Source organism: Drosophila willistoni, unplaced genomic scaffold (genome assembly GCF_018902025.1).
Source record: "Drosophila willistoni isolate 14030-0811.24 unplaced genomic scaffold, UCI_dwil_1.1 Seg526, whole genome shotgun sequence".
NCBI classification, from domain to species: Eukaryota; Metazoa; Arthropoda; class Insecta; order Diptera; family Drosophilidae; genus Drosophila; species Drosophila willistoni.
This window is the reverse complement of record NW_025814453.1, coordinates 138723-147227: the sequence shown is the minus strand read 5'-3', so window position 1 is coordinate 147227 and position 8505 is coordinate 138723.

Below are 8505 nucleotides of genomic sequence, written 5' to 3'. Positions count from 1 at the left end.
TCGATCATTTTATACGCGGCCCCAATCTAGGCACGCGCCATGAGCGTAGATAGCTATAGCAGAGGGATCAGATCGTCGCACATGCTAAGCGCGCTGCGAATCTGTTAGGGGTTTCGCACGGTATCAGAAGCGGCGTTGGATAAAGGCAGGTGGACCCACAGATTAATCCCGAACATAAAGAAGTGGACAGAGACGGCACATGGTACGGTAAATTTCTACCTGACCCAGTTCCTTAGCGGCCATGGTGCTTCCGAAAGTACCTTCATCGTTTTGGGCACGATAGCTCTCAATGCTGTCCGGTCTGCCCCGGCGAAATAGTGGAAGACGCGCAACACACCCTGTTCGTGTGCAGACGCTTTGACGACGGCAGGAGGGCGCTTGAACTGGGGCAAACGTGGAAATATGCGCCGAAAACCTGGTGGATCTGATGATGGCGAGAAAGAGCATGTGGGAGGCAGTGAACAGTTACGACGCGTCAACAATCCGCAAACTGCGCTTAGCCGAGCGTGGCAGGGCTGGAACTGTAGTGACATATGAGGTAGCAGCTATCCTGGAAAGCAATTCCTTCGAGGAAGTACCGCAGGATCCGGGCCGCCCAAATTGCCAAAGCAGTGTCTCCGCCATTTTCTTCCTTTTTCTGTTACCCTCTTTTTTTCTCATATTTTTTTATTCTTTACCCTATCTTTTGTTGTTAGCCCTATAACGTCTTTCATCTCAGTTCTATTTTGTTGCTTAATAAATAAATAAATGAATATTAAAATAATTCCATAATTCGCCAAACTAAATAGTTTAAACAGTTTTTCTGTTTCGTGATTAGTGTTTGGTGCATTTATCTTTTTTTTCTCCATATATTTTTTCTCTCGTCATTGCTTCTGCAGTTGCTCCCCTCATCGCCCCAATCATACCATCAGTGCTAGTGGCTTTGTTGTTCTATCTGCTTTGTGCTTGTGCTCAGCTTCTCTCCCGCGTAATCACTTTTGTAAGGCCGCCTCTCAAAGCTCGGCTTATAACTGTTCTTGCACTCTCTCTTGTGCTGTGCACTCTAGCCGCTCTCTTTGTTTTATTTGTAATTATTGATTTCTTATCGATAATTATCTTTGTGCTGTGTATTTAAATTTTTCTATTTATTCTTATATAATAAATTTATTTTTTTTTTTTTCCCTTGTTTTTCTTTTGCTTTATAATGGCTTGTTGTCTACCTACTTGCAAGCATTCTGATCGTTTTGATGATCAGTATAGAGCACTATCTTGTTGGCTTTGCGATAATCTTATTCACTTAAATTGTGCTGGCCTCAATGGCCGCGACTACGACAAATTTTCTGGTTTGTCTGTGTCTAAGCCTGAGCTTGGCTTAATGCGCTAGACTTGCCCATCTTGTGCCAGCCAGTAGCTTGATTTTAGCCGTATGTATAGGGATATTCGTTTAAAGTTTCGTTCTTTAAACAAACTGGCCAAACAGCTGTCTAACGAGTGTGACTCTAGCGTACTTTTATTGTCGCAATTCAAGTTTGTTCCGCCTTCTGAGAAGTCACCCAAGAAATGTACCCTTGAGTTGCCTCGCAAGCAGTCGCCAGCACTCTCTATTACATCGTCTCCCATTTTACTTTCGCCTACACCATCTTCTTGTCCCTCTTTATGCTCTTCTTTTCAGATTGAAGTACCCATTACAAGCGCTGGTGTACCTCATTCTATCCCTCACGGGAACTCTGATCAATCACAGGATCTCGATAGCTCTCAATCACTTGCGGATCCCAATGCTCCTCCGCCTCCACTAACTGTAGTGCCTCATCGCAAACAATTATTTATCTCTAGGCTTGCTCCTGATACTTCTGAGTCGTCTGTGGCAGCTTACATTAGTAATATATGCCCTGCTAAAGTTTTAATTCAAAAGTTTAAGTTTTCTAGGCCTCGCGAAATCTCCTCTTTTAAAATTACAGTACCTAATGAGTATTTCTCAGCTATGGTTGACACTAATTTCTGGCCAGAGGGCCTAGTTGTACACGAGTAATAAGGGCTCCCGTCCGTTGCCTGTCCACCTTCCTAATTTATCTTCCGCTTCAAAAAACTAATAACGTCTAGTCTTTGCATTTAGTATCAAAGTGTACTCTAATAACTTCTAATAACTTTATTTATTATAGGCTTGATCGTGTTGGTCGTCGTGGCGGTGGATTACTTATTGCTGTCAACTCGAATCTGTGTTCAAGTGTTGTGCCGATTGATCTGCCCTTAGGTGTTGAGTTTATTTGCGTCGAAATTACATGTTCCAACTTTAGCTTATATATTTCTTGTTCATATATTCCTCCAGCTTCTGTTATAATGACCTATATGCATCATGCTGTTGCTTTGCAAACTATTTTTAATCGTCTTAAAGATCGCGATTTCCTTATAGTTTTAGGTGATTTCAACTTGCCTAATATTTTTTGGCTTGTTGATGATAATCTATCTTTCTTAATTCCTTCATCTCAACATGTTTTTCTTGATAGCCTACTTGAATGTCCGCTATATCAGTTGAATTCTTTCCTTAACTCTTCTAAAAGAATCCTTGATCTTGTTTTTGTCTCTGATCCCACTGTTAGTGCTGTATCCCGAACACAGCCCCTAGTGAAACCTGAAGATCCCTATCACCCTACCATTGAAGTTACTATTTCTTACAATTCCGTTACTAATTCATTTAAAAACAACGCAAATTCTCGTCGTAGATATTTTCGTAAAACAAATTTCAATCTTCTTAATAGCCTTATTTTCTCTTTTGATTGGTCATTTCTATTTGAGTGCTGCGATATAGATCGTGCAGTGAAGTTCTGCTCTTAATTCTCTAATTGATAAATGCGTTCCTTATGTAAATGTCTCTACCGTCTCCAGCGCGCCAGTCTGGTTCACACGTAGGCTCTCTAATCTCCGTAACATTAAATCGAGATATTTTAAAAGATTTAAAAAAAATGGTTCGCGACTTGACTATGCAAATTACTGTATAGCCAAATCTCAATTTTGTCTTTTAAACACTCAATGCTACAATAATTATATCGTTCGCTGTAAGGTTGAATTTTATAAGAACCCCAAAAGATTTTATAACTTTGTTAATTCCAAAAGACGCTCTAATGTACTATCCTCCACCTTCAGATTTAATGACCTGACTGCTAATAATGATTCAGATATTGCAGATCTGTTTGCTAAATTCTTTCAGTCGACTTATTCTACTACTGTTTCGGAACCCACACCCTATCCCTTTTTAATCCCAAATTTAAATTGTATGTTTTTTTCTAGTATTACTGAAGACTGTATTATCTCTAGCTTGTCATCTATGACGTCTTCCTTCGTTCCCGGTCCTGATAATATACCTAGTTGCATCCTTAAAATGTGTTCGATCTAAGCCTTTATCTCGGTTATTCTTTATATCGAGTGAGACTTGTACCTTTCCCGATATTTGGAAGGAGTCTTTTATTATTCCGCTTTTTAAAAAGGGTAGCAAATCGGATGTTTCTAACTACCGTGGCATTGCCAAACTTTCGGCAATACCAAAGCTGTTTGAGAAAATGATTACGTCTTCCCTTCAACACCTATCCAGATCCACTATTTCTCCTTGTCAGCATGGATTCATGAAATGTCGTTGGTCGCTTACTAACCTTTTAGAATTGACTACCCTTGTACACCATGGCTTCCGTAAAAAGTGTCAAAGTGATGTTATTTATACAGACTTTAGTAAGGCTTTCGATACGGTTGATCATTCTATGCTTCTCGCGAAACTTAACATAATGGGTTTTTCCCCAAAACTGTTGGCTTGCTTAAAGTCGAATCTTATTGGCAGAACCCAAAAGGTGTCTTTTCGTTCGTCGATATCTAAAACTGTTCGAGTTCCGTCAGGTGTACCCCAAGGCAGTCATCTGGGCCCCCTGTTATTTACACTGTTTATAAATGATTTGCCTTTGGCCTTGGCTCATTCACGCGTGCTCATGTTTGCGGATGACGTCAAGATTTGTTATTCCTATAATGATCCTTCTTTCCAACAGTACTTGCAATCAGATCTCGATGCGTTCTGTGATTGGTGCCACGTTAATAAATTACACCTTAATGCCTGTAAGTGTTCTTTTATGACTTTCAGTCGTTTGTCTCCGTTCCTAGCTCATTACTCTGTTAAGTCTGTTCTGTTAGATTGTGTACCATCGTTTAAAGACTTAGGCGTGATGTTTGACCCAAAACTTTCATTTAATGTTCATATTTCTTCTATTGTCAATAGAGCATGCAGCCTTCTTGGCTTCATTAAACGTTGGCCCAAAGAATTTGATGATCCCTATGTAACAAAGGTTTTATACACTTCGTTAGTTCGCCCTACTCTAGAATATTGCTCGCCAGTGTGGAATCCGCAATATTATGTTCACCAGCGTAGTATTGAATCGGTACAGAAGCAATTCCTTAAGTTTGCGTTACGCGGTCTTAATTGGGACCCGAGTCTTCGCCTACCTTCTTATTCTTGCAGACTTCTTCTTATTAATCTTCCTTCACTTTACAACCGTAGGCTCGTTTTTGGCATTCTCCTTCTCCGTAAACTAGTCAACGGCGAAGTCACTTCTACTAATTTACTAGATAAGCTATATTTTTGTGTTCCCTCACGTCGGACCAAAAACTTTTTTCCTATTCACCTTAGTAGATGTCTGACTAACTACTCTCTTCATGAACCTTTTCGTGTTCTTTGCCAATCTTTTAACAACCTTTCTCACCTAAGTTCTCCTCATCTTTCTGTCACTTCTATACTATATATACTATACTTTTTAATCATCTACAGCGAAACCAATAATAATATTCTGGACTTGGATTGGCTGCAACTCATCCCTGACCACATTGGCTGTAACTCGGGGCATAGCTGGCACCTTATGCAAATAAAACACCTCCACCGGGTCGGGGATGTTTAGTTGTGTATATAGCTAAGCTATCTTTTTCAATTAATTACTATCTGTCTTTAGCTTAAGCTTTTTCGTCGACTGCTGTGTTAGTTGACGTAAATAAATAAATAAAAAAAAATATCAAAGAAGCTAACATCGGCTATGCCGAAGTTGCAGTCCTTGGTAATAATAATTTTACATGTTCAAATTTTGTTTTCTGCAACTCAATTCATCAATATACAAACAAAACAATTTTACTCTCTATTTTACAATTATTTTACAATCACATATGTAAATTTCATAGCACACTCCGATTTTTATGAAAATGTTTCTTCTAGTTCTTCCAGAGATATATGATATAGTGGTCCGATCCTTATGGTTTTCATACTTTATTTTTCCCGGGTAATAAAAAACCCCGAAAAAAAATTTCAGTCCGATAGCTCTTAAGACGGCTGAGTAAAACGCATACGCACAGACGGACAGAAAGCTCAGTCTAACCAGCACTAAACATCCTCTGTGGAAAGGCCACCCAACTTTAAGCGCTCCTACAGAGACAATTTCACTGATAAGGAGTCCAACCGGTGGATGGGCTCGAAGCTTTTTGAAAAGGTCCTGCAGATCCGACATTCGAACTAAAAGAATACTGTGCGGCTGTCTTTCTCGACGTTGCCCAGGCTTTCGATAGAGTTTGGCTGGAGGGTCTGATGTTCAAAATCTGGCAAAAACTCCCACAGTACACCCACAAACTCATGGAATCTTACCATTATAATAGGAAATTCGCTGTAAGATGTAATGGCTCCGTCTCGGCTTACTTGGAAATCAAAGCTGGTGTACCGCAAGGAAGTGTACTCGACCCATTGCTCTACCTGCTGTACACTGCAGACTTACCAACGAGTTTAGGACTTACAACGTCCACTTTTGCCGATGACACGGCAATCCTCAGCAGATCCAAATGCCCAATACAAGCCTCTTCAAAATTAGAGGAACACCTCAAGGTGGTAGAGGAATGGCTAGCAACCTGGCGTATCGGGGTCAACGAGCAGAATTGCAAACATGTTACATTTACGCTTAACAGAAGAAACTGTCTAGCTCTAATGCTAAACAACGTACCAGTTCCTCATGCCGTGGATGTCACTTACCTTGGCTAGTACTTAAGATAGGTGGAAACCTAGACAGAAGACTAACTTGGCGCAAGCACATCGAAGCAAAAAAGTCACAGCTTAAACTGAAAGCGAGTAGCCTACATTGAATCATCAATGCTCGGTCCCCTCTACGTCTGGAGTATAAAGTCCGCCTATGCAACTCCGTACTGAAACCCATCTGGACTTACGAAGCCGTACTATGGGGAAATGCAAGTACCAGCAATGTCGATATTATACAAAGAGCGCAGTCGAAGATTTTAAGATCAATCATGGGGGCCCCGTGGTATATACGGAACGACAACATTCAAAATGATCTAAATATACCCAGCGTAAAATCTTCAATAGGTAGTCAACAACTAAAGTATTCTGCGAAACTGGATGTACACCCAAATGTTCTTGCCAATTCCCTTACGCGAACTAATAATAGAACTCGTCTTAAAAGAAATGACAGACCAACCCAATAACAAGTGATTAGGGCCGCCTGCAATGTCCCCAGGATTTATCTTAAGTACTAGACTAAACTTAAACTTGTTGTTAGGCTCTAATTTAAGAGTAGATTCAGCAAATATATATTAAACGTTAAAAATTTCAAAACTTGAGACCGCTCCATTCTCAGTCGCCTCTGCGCCGTTTTTTTGACCCTCAGCGCTAAGTTGAACTGGTACTCATAAATATTGCTCATTGAATATGTTGCGTAACAATGAGGTTATGTTTGCCTGTTTGCACGTGGTTCACTATCTCCCTCTCTTTTCCTCTCTCAGCGAGCCGGCATGTAATCGTCTGCCGCGGCCGCTCTCAAGGAAGCTTCTGGAAGATTCCAGAACACAGATGGGTCATGTGCTTAGAAGAGCTACTGCTATGGATGCGGTAGGAAAAATGTCTACAAACCACAATCTGACGTATGCCTCATAAGATCAAAAAACTTCAATCAGGGCTTATCATTTCGTCGCAATTGAGTAGACTCTCAGTAGACCTCAACGCACCAGATTGACATTGTAACAATCCTTTTTCGTCCTTCAGGATAATTTCAATCTTTAGGGCGAGGTTCGGCACAAAAAATTTATTTTGTGCCGCAGTGAAATCACGACACAATAATTCATACATATGTATGCTTTGGGTTTTTGGTTAAATGTTTATATAAATCACGACAAAATAATTTATATATATAAATGTATGCTGGAGTTTATTTGTATGCTTTGGGTTTTTGGTTAAATGTTTATATATTATTTTACACTGATTTGGGTTGATGTTTATATGGGCTGCGTAATTATTGTTTTTATATTCAGATTTTGTTGTCGCTTAGTGAGTCTATAACGTTACTCGTAAGGCCAAAAGAGATTTGTTGCTTCGCTTCTTGGTGACCAGGACTCGTGGACTTGATACCTTGATCTTGACTCGACGACATAAGCATCCTGGGCCGCCAGAATCACTCGTTCTCTCAGTTCTTGGGACTTATTGCTTTTCTCAAAATGCATGGACATTTTACTTCATATGCATAACATATTGATTTTAGTTTATTTAGTTTTAGTTAATTTAAGTCAACATTAACTAAAATCATTCGTCTACGTTATCAATACGTTATTCGCCTCGTAGGCAGGGCTTCCCCAAGACCAAATTCCCCCTTTTTTCGGCTTGCACATATCCCCCTTTGCCCATCGAAATTGATCGACGATATTGGCTTGACTTGGTATGCACACAGCCCCCACACCCCCCGTTTGACATGCATAGCCCTCACTTTGGCTATTTCGTCTCTCTGCTTATTGTCGGCCTCTCCCGATATACGCCTCATAGAGCGCGCTCCATCCACCGGTACCCGCGCTCAATCTGCACACGCATAGTGTAGGTGTGCTGCGCACGTATTGCTGGATTCCCATATATTCATGCATACTTTCTCTTAATCGGTCCATGCCCTCTTGTGATTGGAGCACAGCAGCCCTCTCTCTTGTGCGTATGCTCGTTGATTGATTCTTTCGATCTCTGCCTGCCACGCATCTTCCCGCTGTGACGAAATTCGCTGATGGTCGTATGTGGTCCGATCGATTTTTGGTATGGATATACTACACCTCCCCTTTTTAGAAAATAACGTAATATTATGGAGTTATTTATTAATTACTACTAATGATAATTAATGATTGATTAATAGTAATGTATGTATGTTTGTTAGAAAAAATTGTTTTATTTGTGTCTGGCCAGACAAATTTACTTTCTCAAAAAAATTTCGTTTTTTTTTTTTTTTTAATATTCGTAATAGAATGAAGTAGTTTTAGTAGTTGAATCCATAAAAATTTTTATATATTTCTTTTGGTTTTTTCTTTTTTTTTTTTAATTATTTTTGCAAATTTTTAACCTATTCTTTTGTACTGTTTGTATCTTATTTTTATTGTTCCTATTTTTTATGTTGTTGTTTTTAGATATTTCTACCACTTCGAAGGGTCCTATATAGGCTGAGTCAAGCTTATGACCAGCTTCGTTTTTTAAGAAAACCT